Source organism: Fistularia commersonii, chromosome 3, assembly GCF_037954325.1.
Source record: "Fistularia commersonii isolate RoL2024-O1a breed Wild chromosome 3, RoL_Fcom_v1.0, whole genome shotgun sequence".
Lineage (NCBI taxonomy): Eukaryota > Metazoa > Chordata > Actinopteri > Syngnathiformes > Fistulariidae > Fistularia > Fistularia commersonii.
In genome coordinates this window covers 3,324,272-3,345,928 of record NC_141286.1, presented here as the reverse complement: position 1 = coordinate 3,345,928, position 21,657 = coordinate 3,324,272, and the positions used below count along the sequence as shown (strand labels likewise).

The following is a 21,657-nucleotide window of genomic DNA, read 5'->3' as shown; positions in this document are numbered from 1 at the left end:
CTTGGTTCAATTTACATGACACCTTGTTGGCCCGCGCATGAAAATTAAATAAGAAATGTGGCCCGCCAGCCCAAATAATTGCCCACCCCGATCTAGATAAATATTTAGAAGAATTTGAATAAAAGTAAAGTAGATATTGTTGTACAATTTGACAATTTTTCCTTGTAAAAAATTACAAACTTTGTGGATGAATCATGAATATATGAAAAATCATTTGGTACTTGACATAACATAAAATTCTATTTTTGTGATATTCTCATAGAAATTAGGTATAAACAGTTAAAACAATTCACATTTCATTACACTTCTTATTCTTCCTCCTTTCTACTATTATCTATTACTGTTTTTTTTTTTTTGTTTTTTTACTTGAAACTCTGGCACAACAATTTCCTTCAGGATTAATAAAGTTGTTCTCATCTCATCTCATCTCAAATGTTGAAAACAAAAATTTGGGGGTTAAAACACACCCAAAAATCGACATTGATTAATTAGTTAATTATTCAGTTAATTAGTTAATTATTTAGTTAATTAATTAATTTGTAGTCTGTACATTGTCAAGGACTCTATATATGTGAAATAGACCTTCACACTCGCACATATATTGTGTGAGAGCGGTGGATCAGTGAGCGTTTGTTTCCAGAACCTTCCTCTGAGAGTCGGAGGGGTTTCTGGGGCCGAAACCCACGTCGGGGAAAAACAAAGAGCCTGTCATGGCTCTCCCATGCCAGTGCAGAAAGCCTGGCATTGTCCCTTCGTGCACATGTCGGCGTTATGAGAGCACTTGCCATTTAGATGGAATGCAGAAATATGGAAGCAGGGGGGGGGAATAGGAGGAGCTGGTCTGGCTGCACACGCAAACCGAAAGGTGTCTTTTAAAATAAAATGCAGCTGAAGACCAGAAGGTATGGAGGAGCTTCCTCGGATTATAGGAATATTTGGAAAAAACAAAAAATTACAATGCATGATGCATGCAAGTCATTCATCAATGTTGCCATCTCATCTAGAATTAATTTGAATTCCTCCAAAAAGAGAAGTTAATAAGCAACTTGAAAATCTTATTCAATCATTGTATCTCTCTTTACGACCTTTCCTTTTCCCACATCACTCTCTTTATTCGTCGGGATGGGAAACACCGCGTCCAGGAGGTGAAACAATGGAATCATTCCATGCACAACATGACCTTCATGGTCACTTTCCAATGCGATTTTCCAAAGTAGACAACAAGGGGAAAAACAGAGGTTGGGATATTTCCAGGGAGGAGGTGATCGTGTCCAGCAGCAGACGGTCTTTCGGGACAAATTCACGGGCCATTTAAACAGGCGGACGGCCAACTCAACAAATGTGAAGATAATCAGGAATGCCGAGGCTGAGAAAAAGGACAGAACACGTTTATTTGCCTGAGGAGGCTCTTCTTGGTTGCGTGAATATTTTCCTCGGTGTCGGCTTTTTTTTTTTTCGCACAAAGATTTGAGGAATTTTCATTCCCGTTTAAAAGCGCTTTCAAAAAATCATTTCAAAAATGTGTATAATTTCCGAAAAAGAAGATATCCTTCCCGTCACCGTCACTGAATGACTTTATCCTCTGTCTCATTTTGTTTTACCAATCTTTTTTTTAAGTTCTAAGTAAATTAAAAAAATTATTTATCCCATCAGTGTATTTCTCATCAGGAGGCCCTCGAGCAACTGCAGGACACATATATACAACATATATGTTCTCTAAATTATCTACAAAAAATAGTGCAAGTGATAAGGCCGACCCTCAAAAACAGGAGTGGGCCGCATTTCTAATTTAAATTTTTATGCGCCGGCCAACTGGGTGAACAAAATGAAAATTGCAATTGAAATATTTCAATTTTTTTGCCTTTTATTTCAATTCTAAAATCATTAATGATCATATAGATTTACCGACCGACCTTTATTTTGTATGTAACAATCCATAAAAAAATTTTAAAAAAAGGAAAAAACAAGTTTATAAGCTCGATATTGATTGAAAATACTTGTTGAAGAAGAAAGAAAATAGTTTGGCGGGTTGGATAAAAAAAGAAAATGCCCGGGTTTGCGCAAAAAGGTAGTGATCGCTATAATCCGACGGTTTGTGCGTCTGAAAGTATGCCGACTCAGGATGTCAGCGATGTGACAAAGACTTCCGTCATCACTTCAGTCACTTCAGAGTGAGTTTGCCGAAACGAACGGCAACGTTCGTCAACACCGCTTGATCAGGTGTCTCTTCTGTAAACACTCTTTTTAAGGCTTCGGGAAATGTATTTTTGTTTGGACGGTGCTGCCCGGGAGCTACAAAAGTAGGTGTTTTATGAATAGGTTTCGGACGGGGAAGACGAGGCCGCGTGCACAAAACTGCAGGTTGGATCATGTTCAGAGATGAATGAATGACAGCGAGAGGATGGAGGGGAAAGAGGAGCAAAGACTTTCTAGGTGAGAGTTAAGCGAAGCAAACACACCTGGGTAGTGCAAGCATTCTCGACGAGTGTTTGTGCAGATACTCGGGGTTAACGCGCCCAAACTACAGGCGGACGCTCTTTCGGCAAACAGATGGAGAGATTTAATGTGGTGGATCAGTAAACTTCTGTCAGCGCTCATTGCCAGGAAGAGCAGTGGACCTTAATACGTGGATCAGACACCCTTTAATAGGATGCATGTGCTTCATCCACACAGGATGTTGCTTGACAAGTGTAGAAAAGACACACACATGCACGTGTCCAAACACACACAGCTATGGAAGGGGTTTACAAGCTTACTTTTAAAAACGCATAGCAATTTTGGCGTGATGCTCAGGATTGCTTCTGGCGCCAAACCAGAGACCCGCACAAACAGTCGCTCTTTCTAGCATAACCTTTCAATATATCAAATAACGGCACTCGCAAGTGTTCGCATTCCTAAAATGCATTGCTACTTCTCATTATTTCATTAAAAAAGAAAAAAAAAAAAAAAAAAGGCCTTAAATCATCGGAAAAGCACGATCTGTTTGGACAAATATAAACACAGAGGCTTGTAATTTCCATTAATTTGTTTTGCCTATCTACACTGCTCGGAAAAATAAAGGGAACGCTAAAATAACACATCCTAGATCCAAATGAATGAAATATTTGTGTTGAATTAATTATTCTTTACATAGTTGAATGTGCTGACAACAAAATCACACAAAAATGTGCAATGGAAATCAAATGTATGAGGCCATGCAGTTCTGGATTTGGAGTCACACTCCAAATTAAAGTGTAGAAAACACACTGCAGGCTGATCCAACTGTGATGTAATGTCCTTAAAATACTATCCTGAAAATGAATCAGTGTTGCTTCCTAAGTGGACAGTTTGATTTCACACAAGTGTGATTGACTTGGAGTTTCATTGTGTTGTTTAAGTATTCCCATGATTTTTTTGGAGCAGTTTAAATTTCCCACTGAAAAACCAAGATTAACACAGAATTTTTGGAAATATCACCTTTTTACAGTCCGTATGAATTAATTTGAACCACTGCCATTATGTTATTTTTGAATTAACCATGATTCTGTTGAAAGGTAGATAAATCGATTAATTGCAGACAGGTGCAGGACATGTATGCTAGCTGTGAGACAGTGGTGCGGTGTGCTCTAGGGGTAACAGAGAAGTTCAAGGTGGAGGTGGGACTCCATCAGGGATCAGCTCTGAGCCCCTTCTTGTTTGCAGTGGTGATGGACAGGCGGACAAATGAGGTTAGACAGGAATCCCCCTGGACCACAATGTTTGTAGATGACATTCTAATCTGTAGTGAGAGCAGAGAACAGGTTGAGGAAAATCTAGAGAGGTGGAGGTATGCTCTGGAAAGGAGAAGAATGACAGTTACTCCCAGCAAGTCAGAGTGTGTGAATGAGAGGAACTCGGGAGGAACGGTGAGGCTACAGGGATATTAAGAAGTTGGAGGATTTCAGGTACTTGGGGTCAACAGTCCAGAGCAACGGAGAGATAGTAAGAGATAGAAGACTATCAGCCAGAATGAAAGGAAAGGTGTACGAGACAGTGGTGAGACCAATGATGCTGTATGGACTAGAAACAGTTACAATGACCAAACGACAGGAGGAAGAGCTGGAGGTTGCAGAGATGAAGATGTTGAGGTTCTCTTTGGGAGTGACCAGGATGGAGAGGATCAGGAATGAGTCCATCAGAGGGACGACACATGTTAGATGTTTTGGAGAGAAGCTCAGAGATGGTTGGGTCGTGGACAGAGGAGGGAGAGTCAATATATTGGTAGACGGATGCTGGAATTGGAGCTGCCAGGCAAGAGGTCTCGAGGAAGACCAAAGAGAAGATTTATGGACGTAGTAAGAGAGGATATGAAGGTAGTTGGTGTGAGAGAGGAGGATCCAGAGAATAGGGTTAGATGGAGAAGGTCGATTTGCTGTTGCAACCCCTGAAGGGAAAAGCCCAAAGGAGGAGAAGAAGAAGAAGAGGAAGAAGAAGAAGAAGAAGAAGAAGAAGAAGAAGAGTCCCAAACTGGACGGGTCACCATTTGATCGCTGCGCTACATACAGAGAGAAACAACCATTCTCTGTCATTCGAACATTTTGGCAATTTAGAGTATCTAATTGACTTGTTGCATGCTTTTGGACATTGACGAACCTGGAGGAAATTCACCCAGACACGGGTAGAACGTGCACAAGCTCCACATAGAAACGCCAAGCAGCGACCTTCATGTCGTAAGGCGGACGTAACACATTGTTTACTGCGTGGAAAACCCAACCTATGTGACAAGTCTTCGGACGACAGCACTTTATTTCTGTGCCAAATGACACATTCTGATTTTAGACCCAGACCACAGATATGTAGTTAAACATGTGCTCTTGGAAAAAAGGGTGGGCCCGCATTACAAGACGCCTACATGTTGGAGCAGAAATAAATACATTCACAAATCTCTAGAGATGCATGTCCTTAAATGTTGCAGTAGATGTTCCCCATGCAAATGATTTTAAACTATTCCCTCTCAACATTCTCATATAAATGTTTGTATATGAATTATTTGGGTCGAACCGAATGGGACACGACAATCAAATCATGAGATATGTTAATTTTCAGTTTCTTGACTTAATATCATTTTGCCAAAACACATGTAATTTGTATCAGCGCTTGTTGTTCAAAGAATCCCCCGACTCTCCAGCGTTAGAAATGCACAATAATTAACTGATTATTTGAAAGAAGGAAAAAAAAACCTGATTTACCGAACAAAAAATATTTCCGACGTACCGAAAAAAAAACGCAGGATACAAGAAAAAAGCGTTGTACTGGCAATACTAAAAAGTCGGCTTAAAAAAGAATGATTGAAAATGAGGAAAAAAGAGTCACTTAAAAAGGTTGAAGGTTGAAACTATTATGACATTTAAAAAAAACTAAAAAGAAACTATTTTCTATAAAAATTGACATGACGTTTCTCTCGAAACTATAATTTCATCCTGCAATTGCGATTGAATATTTGCTATTTTTTGCAACATAAATATAATGTTAATTGGATTCAATCTGTAGCTGGAAGATAAAAAGACGATCTCCTTTTCTATGCGTTCGCTCTGGTACTCATTTCGTGTCTTTTGCAATATTAGAAAATGTCATGACCTGATTTAATTCTTATAATTTTCCACATTTCCAAAAAAAAAAAAAAAAAACCCCTCACTAACCCAGGCTTACTGTTCTGTATATTTCCTGTGCATCGTGTATTTGCAAGTATATTTGCAGTCCTTATGTCCTCTATTGTAAGTCGCTTTGGATAAAAGCGTCTGCCAAATGCAATGTAATGCAATGTAATAATTTTGCTACTCTAAAAGGATACGGAGATACAGGATTGAATGCGAGCTGAAAATAAACTCCACGTTTGTCAACATTGGCGTGTGAAGCCACGGAGTCACATTCCCCCGACGGTCAATCTCAGCTAAGATATCTCATGCTGAGATATCGGAATAAAAAAAAACCCGATGCTTCGATTAAAACGCCCATCCATTGATTCTGGTATGCACTCTTGTTTTTCCCACTAGTGTGTAACTGAGAGCACCTGTGTGAGGGAGTGGGTTTGTGTTTTGAGCTCTTTATCCCGTCCTCTCTCTCTCTCTCTCTCTCTCTCTCCTTGGCTCAGATCCCGGCTTCTTCTTGGCTTCCTGTTTTGTTTTGGGGTTTTGTTTTCTTTCTTGTTTGCGTCCCTCCTTTTGTTGCGTCTTTCAGGCCCGGCCTGAACAAAAGGCGGGTTCATCCGGAACCGCCACTAATCTACTTAAGGTCAAGTGTTTTGAAGAGATGCTACAGTAACTCAAACCTAATATCCCGGATAAGGCGTATTGTTCTTTTGGCTAAACAGGTTTTTATTGAAGATTTTGTCCCGTTTGAAAGAGAAATAATCTGCATTGAGCGGGAAATGCTAAAGCTTATTTACATTGTAGTGGAAGCCAAAGGAAAACTTTTTTTTTTTTTTTTTTTAAAGCTTTGGAGTTTTGGGGTTTGGGATAAAGTTCATCTGCAGTAATTCCTAACCGGGTTACAATTAGAGCCGCGCTGCAATCCCAGTATCGGTGTGCAAACTCTAAGATAAACATAGCCTTTAATGGGAGCACTGGGTGATTTGGAATAGCTTTGGTTTGTGGCGTACTACCTTATTTCGTCTGTGACAGGAACAACAACAACAGCAAGGCGTTGTCTTATGCAAGCTCTGTCAGCTTTTACTTTACCGCTCCATCGCATGACGTACCAGGAAGTGTTTCGCATGTGTTCACGTCCAATTGAAGTCTTTTTCTATCGGACTTTTCCCTCCAGGGGTCTCCACAGCGAATCAACCTCCTCCATCTATTCTCTGTATCCTCCTCTCTGACACCAACTACCTTCATATCTTCTCTCACTACGTCCATAAATCTTTGTCCCGATGTTCAAAGTCCCTGCTCTCAGTCCCAGATTCTTGCTTTTCCAAACACGCCTTCCTCCTCTCGACCCACAGAAGCCCAGTTTCCACTGGTACCCTGTAGGTCATCTGCAACAATGGCGGTCGTTGTTAACCCGGCCCTCGACCCATCCGGTATAAGATTCTTGGGTTTGATTCGCATATTGGGTTTTGGCACAAGTTTTACGCCCGATGCCCTTCCCGACGCGACACTCTGCCTTTCTCCGGGCTTGGGAGCGACTCAGGAGACCCTGACCCGGCCCCCCGGACGCTGCATGTCCTCCAACTGAAGGCTGAGCAATCAAAATAACTGACTGCGCCAAACATTTGACTTCTTCCTCTTCTTTTCCTTTAAAGGTCGCAACAGCGGTTCAATGTTCTCCATCTAAAGCTATTTTCTGCATCCTCCTCTCTCATACCAACTACCAACTCCATATCCTCTCTCACTGCGTCCATCAATCTTCTCTTGTTCTTCCTCGAGACCTCCAATTCTAGCATCTGTCCACCGATATATTGACTCTCCCTCCTCTGTTCGTGACCCAACCATCTCTGAGCTTCTCTCCAAAACATCTGACATGTGTCGTCCCTCTGATGGACTCATTCCTGATCCTCTCCATCCTGGTCTCTCCCAAAGAGAAGCTCAACATCTTCATCTCTGCGACCTCCAGCTCTGCTTCCCGTCTTTTGGTCATTGTCACTGTTTCTAGTCCACGCAGCATCGTTGGTCTCACCGCTGCCTCGTCCACCTTTCCTTTCCATTCTGGCCGATAGTCTTCGACCTCATAGGACCCCTGACACTTTTCTCCACCAACCTGCTTGGACCCGTTTCTTCACCTCCTTTCTACACTCTCCGTTCCTCTGGACCGTTGACCCCAAGTACCCGAAATCCTGCAACTTCTTGATCTCCACTCCCTGCAGCCTCACCGTTCCACCCGAGTTCCTCTCATTCACACACATATATTCTGTCTTGCTGCGACTAACCTTCATTCCTCTTCTTTCCAGAGCATACCTCCACCTCTCTAGATTTTCCTCCACCTGTTTTCTGCTCTCACTACAGATCACAATGTCATCTGCAAACAGCAGCATTTGACATTGACAAATAACAAAGAAAAATAAATCCGATTTCAGAAATGGCTACATCTCTACATCGCTGATATGTGTTAATGTATAACACTAACACAGGGAGTGTATGGGAGTGTGTCAGAGGAAAAAGATACACAATGCCGCCGAGTGTCACTATATGTGAATTTCCTGCCGAGACCCATTTCCTCCCAGTGACACGTGTCAAGGTTCCAGAACACAGATGGCTAAAAATTTGACCACCACTGATTTCAGCATTCATGTCTATTAGGACACAACGACAACACAAACAAACTATCTATTCCGGCAGCAGTTCAAGTTTTAAGCATGTGGCACTTTTGTTTTTTTCCGTTCAAATTTTTTTCCGCAATGTAGTCAGACTGTCAAAAATGTATTGATCTCATCTTGTGACGGCAGCTAAAATGGACAGTGACACCCAACCATTACAGAGCACATCAGAATCAATCAGAACAGTGTGAAACCTGTGCTAATAGTGTGTTTGTGTGTCCAAATAATATGTGTCCAATAATATTGGCAAAAATGTCAGGGCACATTTTTAACAAACTAACATAATACAGATGGACGGTCCGTGGAAATGCAGTAAATGTGTAATTCATGGTAAATGAAAGAGGCCCAACTGGTGCTATTTTTTTTTTTTTTAAAGCATCAGCATGGATCCTACAAGGCTGTTATGTATTGAATATGATTTTCATCATTTCAATAAAATCATTTCCACAAAAGTTCTCATTTTAATCAGTAATGAGGGGGATTGTTCATGGGATTTTATATATACACAAGTTCTACTTTGACATACTACAGCTTTTAAACAAACAGAGAAAAGTCATGGCATTTTCTTCCCCGATCTATTAATAAATCTTAAGTGGTTACTGAAAGTCTGCTGAGTTATTTCTTGCTTAATTCTTGTTTTTTCATGACAAATTGTGTGATAAAGTTATAAAAAACAAATCTTCCCAGCATCAAGAAACCATAAGAAGGCTAAAAGTGAATCAATTCATCTATGAAATCCAGCTCCACATGGCGTGTTAATGGTTGCATGTTTAACCGACAACTAATGATGAATATGATGAACAATTCAGCACTCATCCGATTAACAAATGAAAATTTTTTTGTGATAAATCAAAAAACACCTCAAGTTTTCCAACAAGTGAGAGAACATATTCATCATTTTGACAAAGCCCCCCCCCCCTGGTTTTTCCAAAAATACAACACAAAATGCCACTTTTGTAAAATAAACCTTCAGATGACACACGCGAAAAAAAGAACATTGCAAAAGGTTTATGACACGGGGCAGTAAAAAAAAACAAATCAAAATAAAGTAGTGATCCCTAAGGGCGATGACGCACCGTCCAAACACACTTGCTCCATCTGCATTTTGTGACTCATGAATTTGTGCGTCACTTTGTCTGAACTGATTTTTGTTTTGCAGGAACTTTTGTGTCTGAATAAGAGCCGTGCATCTTATCTGTACCGAGTGACACCCCGTGCATGTTCCTCGTCATCTCATAGCGTGAAGAAACACAGAACCGCCAGACTGGAGCTCACTGGAGACGTCATACTCATAACCCACAAGCACACACACACACACACACACACTCACACACACTCCCATTCCTCTGCTATATCCAACTAACTTTAAATTCTCTTTGGTGGAACGGCTTCTCGGGATAAAGCGCATAATTTCCTGAAAAGCTGACGGACGTTCAAACTGATATGGACGGATGAAAATGGCAGAAAGGGTTTTGAAAAATATTTTCAAAAGCAAGCATAGATAGATTTTTATGCTGTATTACAAAGAAGTTGGGGAGGGGACAACTAAAATATGATTAATTTTTTAATAATTAGAAAATATCAACATATAAAGGGGTTAACTGGGGATTGTTTTTGGGTTGAAACCTTCTGTCATTTTCAACCCATGAGAATTTCTCTATATTCCAAAATGATGATCAGATTGAGTTTCTGTGCATCCATCATGCAGAACCATACTGCTCAAAAAAATAAAGGGAACACTTAAACAACACAATGTAACTCCAAGTCAATCACACTTCTGTGAAATCATAGTGTCCACTCAGGAAGCAACACAGATTCATTTGGACTTGTTTTAAGGACATTACATCAAAGTTGGATCAGCCTGGAGTTTGTTTTTACACTTTAATTTGGAGTGTGATTCCTAATCCAGACCTCCATGGGTTGATACAATTGCTTTCCATTGATCATTTTTGTGTGATTTTGTTGTCAGCACATTCAACTGTGTAAAGAGCAAAGTATTTCATAAGAATATTTCATTCATTTAGATCTAAGATGTGTTTTTTAAGTGTTCCCTTTATTTTTTTGAGCAGTGTACATCAAAAACAATATGATTCAGTAACGGATATCACTAGATGTTTTGGGGAAAAAAAAGAAAACGTATATATAGTAAGATAGATAGATAGATACCATCAGGGAAATTCAAAAAATGTGCAGAATTAATATACATTTATATGTATATTATACAATACAGTCACGCTCATGATGTAACCATTGTATATACAATTATAAGATAAACTAGTAACAACCAATTATACTAGATACTGCAACTCTTTGCACTTTAGCCACAACGTCCATGGAATTCAGCGAGCTACCTGAACTTCATCCTTTAACCACACGGAGACCTCTAACAAATTTAGGGGGCTTAAGTGGCAAATCCGCTAAATATAAACAACAAACTTATGACAGTGAAGCCGTCAATGCGGGGAAAATGGATATACCACTCTCATGTGGGAAAATGTGTTGGATCTCAGTGACCAAACTAATAAAAACCTTCATCCGTGCGCCGCTGCGGCTGATGCCCGGGGATCAGCTGAACGCCGGTCGGAGGCCGGAAGACGGACAACCAGCTGAGGAAATTGAGCGAATACCTTCACGTCTGTTGAAACACCCACGGGCGAAATGACTCGCCGGGACGGGTTCACGGGATCGACATGAACGCGGGTCACAGCGTCCGAAACAACCCAGACAGAGCGGCAAAAGACGTGTGAAACCGGAGAGCGGCAGCTCTGCAGAGCAAAGGCTTCGTCATTATTAGATTATTGACTCCGACAGAAGAATGGAAGCTCCGGGCTCGAATGAGAGAAACCACTGTGATCCGCCATGCTGAGATACAGCTGTGACTCATTTGTCATCCAACTTTGACCTCCAGTGATGTTTACAACACTTTTGAGACGTGCTCTGTGCATTTTAAAATAGCATTTTTCACTTTTACAGAAGCGATTATGTATAATAAATCATGTAAATGCAAAATGAAGGAGCTAAATGAACTGTGTGATTGCACTTGCAGTGATAAGCAATGTTTAAAGTTTATGTTATGTTATTTGGGCCAACGAAAGCTCGAAATTTGTAACTATGGGCAAAAGCACAGCATGAAATGAAAAAGATATATAATATGATCTCGCTGAATCATGGATTTGCTGCCGTAGGAACATTGAATTATTATGAATACAGTGTCCTGAATTGACACTGAATTGAAATACTGTTGGAAATTGTGTATTTGAATGGAACATAATTGATTATAAAAATGTGGTAAAATTGAAAAAATGTTGTGTATCATATAAAACATGTGAAACAGGACACACAACGAAGCATCAAGAAATTAGCCATTAAGAAATGCACGCCTGTGTGACACACATGTGACTCAAAAAATGAAATGCAATTAAAACCTAAGATCACTTCGACGAATGATGTTTTGTTTACAGTCATTAATTATCAACGATTCATCCAAAAGATTACATACTTGAATATTAATTCTTTTTCAGGTGTTTTTTTTGCTGATTCTAACTGATGTTTGGCAACAGTTTAGTGACTTTGGACCATAAGAATATTGTAATAAATACAAAAGGCAAGAAACAACCAAAAACAGCAATAATATATCCCCTTAAAACCCTTACTAAAGATACACCAAATGATATAATTGGGCAATTTTAACAATTTTTACAAAATAAAATGCTAGACAACTCAGATAAATTTAAGACCTACCTATTGCTTCAAATGGGATTCAAGGTGTTTTTTTTGTTTTGTTTTGTTTTTTTTTTTCCCCAAAGGATCTTCGGATAAATTACAATACGTGATTCAGATCGCAATACAATCAAACTCCATGCATTCACCCGCACACATGCATTCGCGGTGACTCTCACTCTGCTCTCTTTGCGTCTTCCTTGTTATTCCCTTCTTCACTTTCAGCTCCTTCATCCACCCCAGTCCATATCTAACGCTCCCCCAACCCAGCTGTGGGAGTTGTGGGAAGGAACATTACTGGAGGTTAGAGGAAGAAAAGGGTGTGACTGGGCAGCAGGGGAGGGAAGGGAAATAATGCTGTAGGCAACGTGGGATATCCCTTTGACTCATGGAAAGTGATCCCGAACACTCAGCGGCTCCTGGAAACACTTACTGCACACGGCGATCAATGGAGACCACGTTCACTGATGGAACACACACTTGCTTGTATGGTGAAATAGAAACCTTTTCCATCCGTCCTATTATATGAATGCAATCGCCCGGAATATGTGTTGCGTTTAGGTTTACAGTTTCTTCGTCTCTCATGTTTTGGAAGGAATGCGTAAGTTTGCCTTGTTTGAATCGTCCTTTATTTTCATCTTCACAGCTTCGGGAATCGACATCGACATATCCTACGCAGAGTGAGGGAAAATATATACGAAAACAAGACTAGCGTAAAAACTACCATCGAGTTAGCTGAACAGTTGCAAAAGCTAAAACACGTCCCAAACTTTGTTATAAAGTGTCATATATTTCCTGAGAGCAAATACAAAGACAATATATCTTAATATGTAAAATATAGGTGTCAATCTCTGGCTTACGGGCCAAATTTGGCCCGCACTGTAATCAAATTTTGGCCCCCAAAGCCAAACCAAAGGACTATTAGAGCTGACCTGCCGGTATAGTCTGCAGTGCATGTATGGCTAATTCTACAAATCCCAGAATTTTCTGCTGGTGTTTTGGTACAAAAATCACAACAGGACCCATAAATCGCCCTTCCTCTGTGTACAGTAGTCATATGCAGTATTATGCTAATACTGGCACCCTGCGACTCAGGCAGAAAACAGGATTTTGCATGTGTGCAATATTAAGTTATATATTGTATAGTATGAAGCTATGCTTGTTCCCTATTTGGGTCCGTATGAAAAGGTTCCTCGTTATATCTGGAGGATGATTTTTTTTTCAATAAATTTCAATGTTGGCCTGTGACTTTGTCCCAATTTAAATTTTGGCCCACTGTGTATGTGAGTTTGACACCCCTGATGTAAACTAAAATGTAAACTCAAATAAAACTAATGAGATCACCTATCTCAACAATATGACATTGGATATCATTGTTTAGTGATGATAATAACTTTATCTTATTCCTTTGTCCAATACGTCACTGTTGAAATGCACTAAATCTCGCTAAAACAACACCCGTGACAGATTTATTCCGAGATGGGGCTGGTTAATAATTCGCTTATTATGGGTTTAGATTGGGCTAACATCTGCTCATTGATACGGTTAATAAGTATTGATGCACTTTCGGCTTGCTTTACTTCAAATATCACATCGCTAAATGTTGCTAAGAGGGGCTAATGGAAAAAGGCCAATACATTTGTAACATATCTTTCTGGACTTGTTCCTATTATAAGTTGTAACCACAGTTACAGATACCTTGAACGATTATTTTGAAGCATGAACAGAGAGCGGAAGTGTGTTACGGGGTTGTTGCTGGGGAGTGATGGTGGGGAAAACGAAAAAACTAAAGCTAAAGATCGGAACTGGGGTCCCGGCATTTGATATTTTGTAGTTGTACGCAGTATAGGGGACTTGCACAAACTCTCGGTTTGATCATTTATATGCTGCAGTTAGCGCGATAACATGCCAATCAATTGATGGAGCCAGGTTGCTATGGGATAAAATAACTAAACGGTGGCTAATATTAGCATTACAATTATGAATATGAATATAAGACAAAGAAGGGAGGCCCCTGGAGATGGACGCGAGTGCTACATGCCGCAAGATTTCCCATCAACATGTCAAAATAACACTTGCGTGTCAACGGCACACTTTGCTCTTATAGTTGGTCAAGAAATTCGGTATAACGTTCAAATTCCGGTGAGATTTTGCGTGTGCTTGGTGAAAAGGGTAACTTTAAAAAAAAAAATTAAAAAAAATGAACTGTCTACTTTCTTTTTTCACATCTTAATGGTTCCCAATAAGGTTACTGTTTAGTGGCCTGTTACACGTGTGGCTCAAAATTCAATTTAAAAAAGCTAAAAGAAGTTATTATGCCGTGTTGCAGCATTTGATTCCAACTGGCTATATAAATGGGTATCTGATGCTATTACATGCCTGACAGATGGAAGCACATTCCAACAAAAAAAGTGATGCATAGTAACGGAGAAAGAACATTCAATATTGTGCTATTTATATATTTTCAGTAATGCTTGTAGTTGTAACCATTTCCATCATTGATGTCACACTCGCCTACTTATAGAGTACCATTGTGGTTGCAGATATTCCATTCAAATAGCTGGATTGACACTGCTTGTGTGTGTGTGTGTGTGTGTGTGTGTGTGTGTGTGTGTGTGTGTGGGTGGGTGTTTGAGTCCAAGTGGGCCAAGTGGGCCGGGTGACAATGAGAGGGCATCAGCCAAACACCATGAGATCATTCTGTACCAGATTGCCAAATCCTCTGTTACCGTGACAACCCCTGGAGGTAAACACTGATTTGTGTGGTGTGTGTGTGTGTGTGTGTGTGTGTGTGTGTGTGTAACCACAGCACATCCTTTAGTCTTGGCTCCATGTTGTAAATTGTGCTGTAAGTGAACAAGGACTCTATTCACTTCTAAAGCAGGACGTTTTGATTCATTCACATTTTCCTGAGCTGTAATTATTGAAGTTATTTTGGCTCGAGTTTTAAAAATGAATCAAAATACCGCCGTGAGGCCGAGAAACCCCGTATCTTTTCCTAATGCGGTTCAAACCTTGAAATATTTTTTTTTAATCGCTTGATAGGATAAAGATAAACCAGTAAATGGCCTGCGATGAATATCGTTTTTAAAAATCAAATTAGAGCTCTCAAATTTAGAAATATCTGAATTAAAGCAGATATTGAAGCTGCTACCTGAGCAAGCTAAAGGGGAAAGACAAGGGTGCATCTGTGTCTTATTGCAAGGTCGGGAGCGGGGAGCAGATTGCTGCCGACGAAGATATCATAGTTTCCTGACTGCAGTCCTTAAACAGCGTTTCTAGAACCCGCTTTTTCCAGGGACTTTGGACCTTCAACTCTCTCTGAGAGGTGTCCTTGTTAAATCTAATAAATCAACCAGTTTGTGCCACATATCCCTGGGTAGCGTTTGCCGCTCCCTGGGTCACCAGAACTCTGAAAACAAAGGCGTAGAAGAAATCTTACACTGTTTTCTGTCCCTTAAATGAAGGAACCTTTTATACAGAGACATTTAAAACATGCTAATCTTAAAGTGTGAATGTGACGGGATGAGATCGAGGAACCGGGTTTCTGGGAATTTAGGCAAAGTGAAGCCTGAGAATGATTATATCTCTGTTTTGGGATCGACTGTTCACCCGAAGGCTTTGTGGGGATGAAGGACGGAGACAATGAGGGCAGGAAATGATGGAAAGAGGAAAGAAGAGCAGAAATCTGCAAAGGTCATATCCCAGTTTCTATACCGTGTGTGTGTGTGTGTGTGTGTGTGTGTGTTTGCAAGTGCATGAGTTGCAGACAGAGGACCAGATTGCATTGCTTTTGGTGTAAACAGCACAGCGGGCTGAGCTAAATATGACCCATCGTAGCGTCAGAATGAGAGGAGCAGCTTTTTTTAACGTTTTGCTGTTGCATATTTCGGTTCATCGCGTCAGCTGGTCACGATTTAAATTCACATCCTGTATAAACCCATATGAAGAAGTATGAAGATGTGTATTATACCGTATTTTCACGACTATAAGGCGCACGTAAAAGTCTAAGATTTTCTTCAAAATGTGCGCCCTGTGTGTTGCTGTTGTAAGGCGGACGTAGTAGAGGACACCATGAGAACGTTAAAGTGTGAGCGTGGATTGTATATAAAACCCGCGCCTTATAATCAGGTGCGCCTTATAATCAGGTGCGCCTTATATGTGTGAGTTAAATACAATAATGGCACACATAACTGAGACTGCGCCTTTTAGTGCGGTGCGCCTTATGGTCGTGAAAATACAGTATATATACATATATACTAAAAATTAAAGATGTTTCTGATTGTGCCAATCATTCCCAGAGTTGGATGTTAAAGCCTTAAACCTCAGCCTTGGATCAGACCTTTTTCATGTCTTTGTCGAAGTCAAAGGTCTTCTTAGCTTTCGGCTGCCGCCTTCAGGAGGTTCAGCGAAATCGTCTTCCCCTTCTCACACTCACGAACTTCACCTTCTCTTTCACTCCATCCATAAGTGTCTACTTTGGTCGTACACGAGACCTCCTGGCTTTTACGACACACCCAGCAGTTTTTTTTTCTAGCCGTTCCAACCCGCTTGCACACGTTTCTTCACTTCTTTTACACATTCTCTGAACTTTTGACACCAACCACTTAAAATCCTTCTTTATCTCTGCTCCCTGTAGCCTCCCTTTCACCTCCCGGTCCCTCTTGTTCACACACATGTATCACGTCTTGCTACGACTAACTTCCATTCCTCTGCTTTCCGGTGTAAACCTCCGCCTCCCGAGCTTTTCCTCCACCTTCTCCCAGATCACAATGTCATCTGCAAACATCATACTTTGTGGAGGTGGATCCCTAAACCTATGATTATTAACGTTATTTTGGGTTCAAACGTTTTCCGTAACAGTCCTATCGTCGAGTTCATACATCGATGCCAACTTCATCCCAAGCGTTATACCTGCTTACATCAGCAACCTTTGCTTTTCCTTGAAACGTCGCTCCTGCCTTTTAGCGGAGTCAGTCCCGTCAGGCCAATTCGGCATAATTCCCTCGCTCGAGGCGAAGATTATTCCTTCAATTTATGTCGAACACAAACCATTAACATGACGGAAAATACATAAACGCAATCGGTACAACACACCATCTCCAGTTTACACATGGACAGCAATTATCATTCATACGGTTTCACACCACTGATACATAATCCACCATCCAGGCCCTGCGGTTGTAATTGAGTGGCTATTGTGTCAATTGCCAACACGTAACAATGCTCCGGCATCCACTCCAAATTACCGACCAACAAGCGCCGGCTTTTGCTAATTTCCTCGATATATACACTCATTTCCCATGGGTCTTACACTAAGTAGCCATGACACGGTGAATTTATAAGCCTGTTATGGTCCTCTGGGGAGGATATTCAAGAAATGACTCCAGGAAATATCGCGTGTCTGATCGTTCAAGGTCAGAACGATCACTGACGGCGGAGGTGAAGGACCGCGTGCACCGAGGGGAAGCATCGAAACCCAAAGCAGGGAAGTAAGAAGGGTCGGGGGGGTCGTATAAAGTGCCTCTTTGTTGGCCTGATTTTACTCTTAACAGAATGAGCTCACGTAACAAAGGATTTATTATCAGTGGCTGGAGAGTTGCTACGGTCTGGGAACCGTTTCACTGCCAGGCAGCCCAAAAGTATCCCAGCTCTGGTTTTGGTCGGGCGGTTCGAACAACAAACCTTGTATGAGTCTCTCTCGCGCTCACCATAAAGCAGCCTGTGTTTCAGGAGGGTGGGAAGACTGACATACTCTGCCTTTGCTGCTTTCTTACCAGGTACAGTAACTCTATGTCCAAATTATAGTGTACATTACCATGGATCTAGCCTTATGTGGTTTGTACTTGTGGAGGACTCGTTTAAAACCGATCGAAACCCGTCAGGTTGTCCTCGATGTTCTTACTAAGGTAACCATCGCTGTGCAGTTATACAGAACACACCACTATTAGTATCATTCCCTTTGGCACGAGCGCCGTGTAGTTAGTAAATACAAAAGCGGGGGAAGACAAAGAAGAAAAATCTTGCATAACACATAATTTCCAGTTTCAAAGTCCGACATTCGTTCGTCAAGGTCAAGCAAAAGAGATATCAGCGTGAGAACGACAGTCATTTCGGGGTTTCAAGGTACCCTAGACCCCACACTTACAAGCAACCTTGAGATTATGGCTTCAAAAGAAATGGAAGAGACTCATAAATCGAAGAGAAATTACAAAGTGCAGAATTTGCCGGGAGTTTGTTGACACAAATGGTCGTTTTAAAATGTTGATGTCGGTGTCTATGTCACGAATCATGTCGTCGCAAACATTTTTTGACGGTGTTCTAAACATGCCGACGGGTTATAGCGTTTTGTTTCGTCACCGTACATGGAGTCGATTCGCCGCGTTTTCGTATCTTGGACGTACTACGGATGCGGCCGTCCGTCCAAAAAAAACAACACGACCCGAGAACCGAGGTCGCCAGTGCCATCAAGCTGAGAGCCCGCTAGATGTGTGCATATCATTAACCAAAAAAAAAAAGTCATTTTCTCAAAATCGTTTTGATTTGTCGTCACTGATTACCGATCGGCCTCCCCGATCCTCACCGACGCAAACAACGCAACTGTGTCTGAATACCCAGAAACACTCATTCCCCTGAGAAACGCACAGTCGTTCAAAATCACTCTTCAGGAAAGATGTTCTCCTGGCCTTTCCAACAGGATGGCGTCTACCTCCCTGTAAATTCAAGGTACTACGTGTAAGTTTCCCCCCCGAACAACAAGTTGTGTTCTGGTATTACAGTTCATTTTGCCGGCTAATATTTGGTCACTATCGTGCAAAGAAGTAGCAGAAGAAGTTCTTTCAGTTTCCATGACGAGTGACTTACTTAACCTGCTTTCAACTGTAATCCAACACTGAAAAAAGGATAAAATTGAATTCCTGGAGTGAATTTAGAGCTCAAAAACTGAAAAAAAAAACAAGGATCATCACATAATTGAAACTCAGTGCAATCCATTTCCATTAATTCATGTTAAAACAGGCCTTTTAGTGTCAAACTCTCCTGAAAAATCATCCAACACGATTTTTGACTCAATATCTTGAGAAAAAAATCTCTGAAAATCAGGCGCCATGGTAAGTCAATGACAGAGATTAAAAATTACACACACTCACCCACTCATACACACACACAGACTTCTATTTTACCTGATTGAGACGTGTGTGTGTGTGTGTTCGTGTGTGACGGGACCACAGGAACTGCTGCGCAGCTGGGAAACTGAACTTCAGCTGGTGTCACAAAATTAAAAAACAGAAAAAAAAAAAAAAAAGCGAAACATCCAATAAGTTGTTGTTTTTTTTTTTCGGCGTCCTCCCTCTCAGGCTCTCTTCTTCACGCAGACACACACTCTGTCTCTCGCTGTCAAAACACACTGGACTAAAGCCATGTGGCCGACACTGTGCTGACACACACTGTCTGGCTGCTGCCGGTCTCCGCCCTCTCACTCCCTCTTGACTCACATGTTCACACACTCTCTCTCTCTCTCTCTCACACACACACACACACACACACACAAGCTTCTTGAAACCATGTACCCTCGCTCTCCCCAGCTTTCCCGTCCTTTCTGCCTCACCCCTGGACTGGGACGCACAAGGCGGCCATTCTTCTGGATAAAGAAGTCCTGTGTTATTGATGCAAACCTGCAGGGAGGTTCACCTGGAAAGGGAATGGTGTGTAAACACGCTTTGCAGCGCTGGAATACACACGGCCAGCAACTTTTTACTGCGGAATAGCCTTAAAGTCCGAGCTACCTTTCACACATATTCACTTCCTCACGCAGGCTATTCTTGCTAGACTTACTCAGACAAACGTACTTCCATTCAGCTGTAACAGTGAAACTATTTATTCATCAAAAAAAAAAAATCCTCATGTTGCATTTTCACAAGATAAAAACTCATGGGGGAAAAGAACGTCGCCATAAAAGTTGCGTGTAAAATGTTGCTTAAGCCATCTGTTATTGTGATACAACACAATCAATTTTGTTTTTTCTCATTTTACTGCATGCTTGGTGTTGAGCCGCATTTTGTAATAACAGTGCATTTTGTAATAAACGTCCAAAATGTAATGACTTTTTCATTTCATTTTGTAATAAAGCCGCATTTTGTAATAAACGTCCAAAATGTAATGACTTTTTCATTTCATTTTGTAATAAAGCCGCATTTTGTAATAAACGTCCAAAATGTAATAACTTTTTCATTTCATTTTGTAATAAAGCTGCATTTTGTAATAAACTACCCCAACGCATTTTGTACTAAATTTTGCCGCATTATGTAATAAGTTACTACATTTTGAGAAGATTATTACAAAATGTACTTGCAACTTTTTTATTCTCTAGAAAATGTAATAACATGGAATTTATAAAATATTCTCTGTTAATGCAGCCTTTGAATAGTGTATTGATAGTAATTGCTAAGTACCGCTACTAGGCTAATACAGTGATATTAAGAATAGGCCTAGCTTTTACAAATACTTTAAAGTAAAATAAAATACAATTAACAAATAAACTATGCTTTAGAATTGTTATTACAGCATGTACCATGTTATTACATTTCCTAGAGAATAAAAAAGTTGCAAGTGCATTTTGTAATAATCTTCTCAATATGTAATAACTTATTACATAATGCGGCAAAATGTAGTACAAAATGCGCTGTGGCAGTTTATTACAAAATGCGGCTTTATTAATAAATGAAATGAAAAAGTTATTACATTTTGGACGTTTATTTCAAAATGCACTGTTATTACAAAATGCAGCTCAACAAGACATGAGCACCACCATCATTTTTTCTTTTTCTTTTTTTTTTCCTACTGTGTATTGTTCATCCCAACAAACAGAATTCTCTGGCTTCTTTTTTTTTTTTTTTTTTCTAAATTCTGGCAATCAGACCAGACTCTCAAACAATACCGTCTCCTCGGAGAGCGGTGAAATATTTTCCATGCTGCCGTGGGTGTAACTTCAGTGTTCTCTCAGCCATATTGTCCAATTGTGTTTTGATCGAATGCACCGCGTAACTCGGGGTAATAACAAACTATATGGATGTTAAATAAGGTTGGCGGAGCTTTTGGCCGCGGTAAGTGTTTCCGCCTCACAGCGAGAAGGTCCCCGGTTTGATCCCGACAGGAAAGTGTGAAGTTTGCATTTCCTCCGGCTTCTCCGGTTTCCTCCCACCGTCCAAAAATATGCAGTAAGTTCATTGAAGACCTTAAATTGCGCAGACGTGTGAATGAAAGATTGAATGGTTGTGAGTCTCCATATCTATATTTTTAATTTCCTATACAGCGATCCCTCGCTGTGACGCGGTTTACTTTTCTTACTTCACGGATTTGCATGGTGCATCGTGTTCTGCATTCTGATTGGCTAAAAAAGTCACTCCGCTTCTTCTCTACCTGTGCGTCGATAACGTTGCGGTTTAATATGTACACGTACGTAAAACAGCTTGCCGAATTTACATGACGTACGTGCAAATTCTCTTGCAATTTGGAGTTTCTCTAAAACCCATAATGTTGATAAAACGCTCTGGACCGACAAAAGGGTCCAAAAGGCAGCGGAAGATGCTATCTATGGCAGATAAAGTTAAACTTCTGGACATGCTAAGGGAAGCTAAAAGCTATGCGGCTGTAGGTCGGCATCACGGAAC

At 40.7% G+C, this 21,657-nt stretch overlaps 1 protein-coding gene across 10 annotated transcripts in view; it reads right to left on the bottom strand.

Annotated features, from left to right (window-relative positions):
- The window catches only part of phldb1b (pleckstrin homology-like domain, family B, member 1b), a 127,707-nt gene that overhangs the window by 92,780 nt on the left and 13,270 nt on the right, over nucleotides 1–21,657 (bottom strand). The window contains exon 1 of one of the 10 annotated variants that reach the window (XM_086141609.1): nucleotides 19,171–19,292. The exons of the other annotated variants lie outside the window; for them this stretch is intronic. The gene's annotated coding sequence lies outside the window, so the exon portion shown is untranslated. Of the gene's footprint in view, nucleotides 1–19,170; nucleotides 19,293–21,657 lie in introns of those variants that run through there. 10 annotated transcript variants of the gene reach the window in all.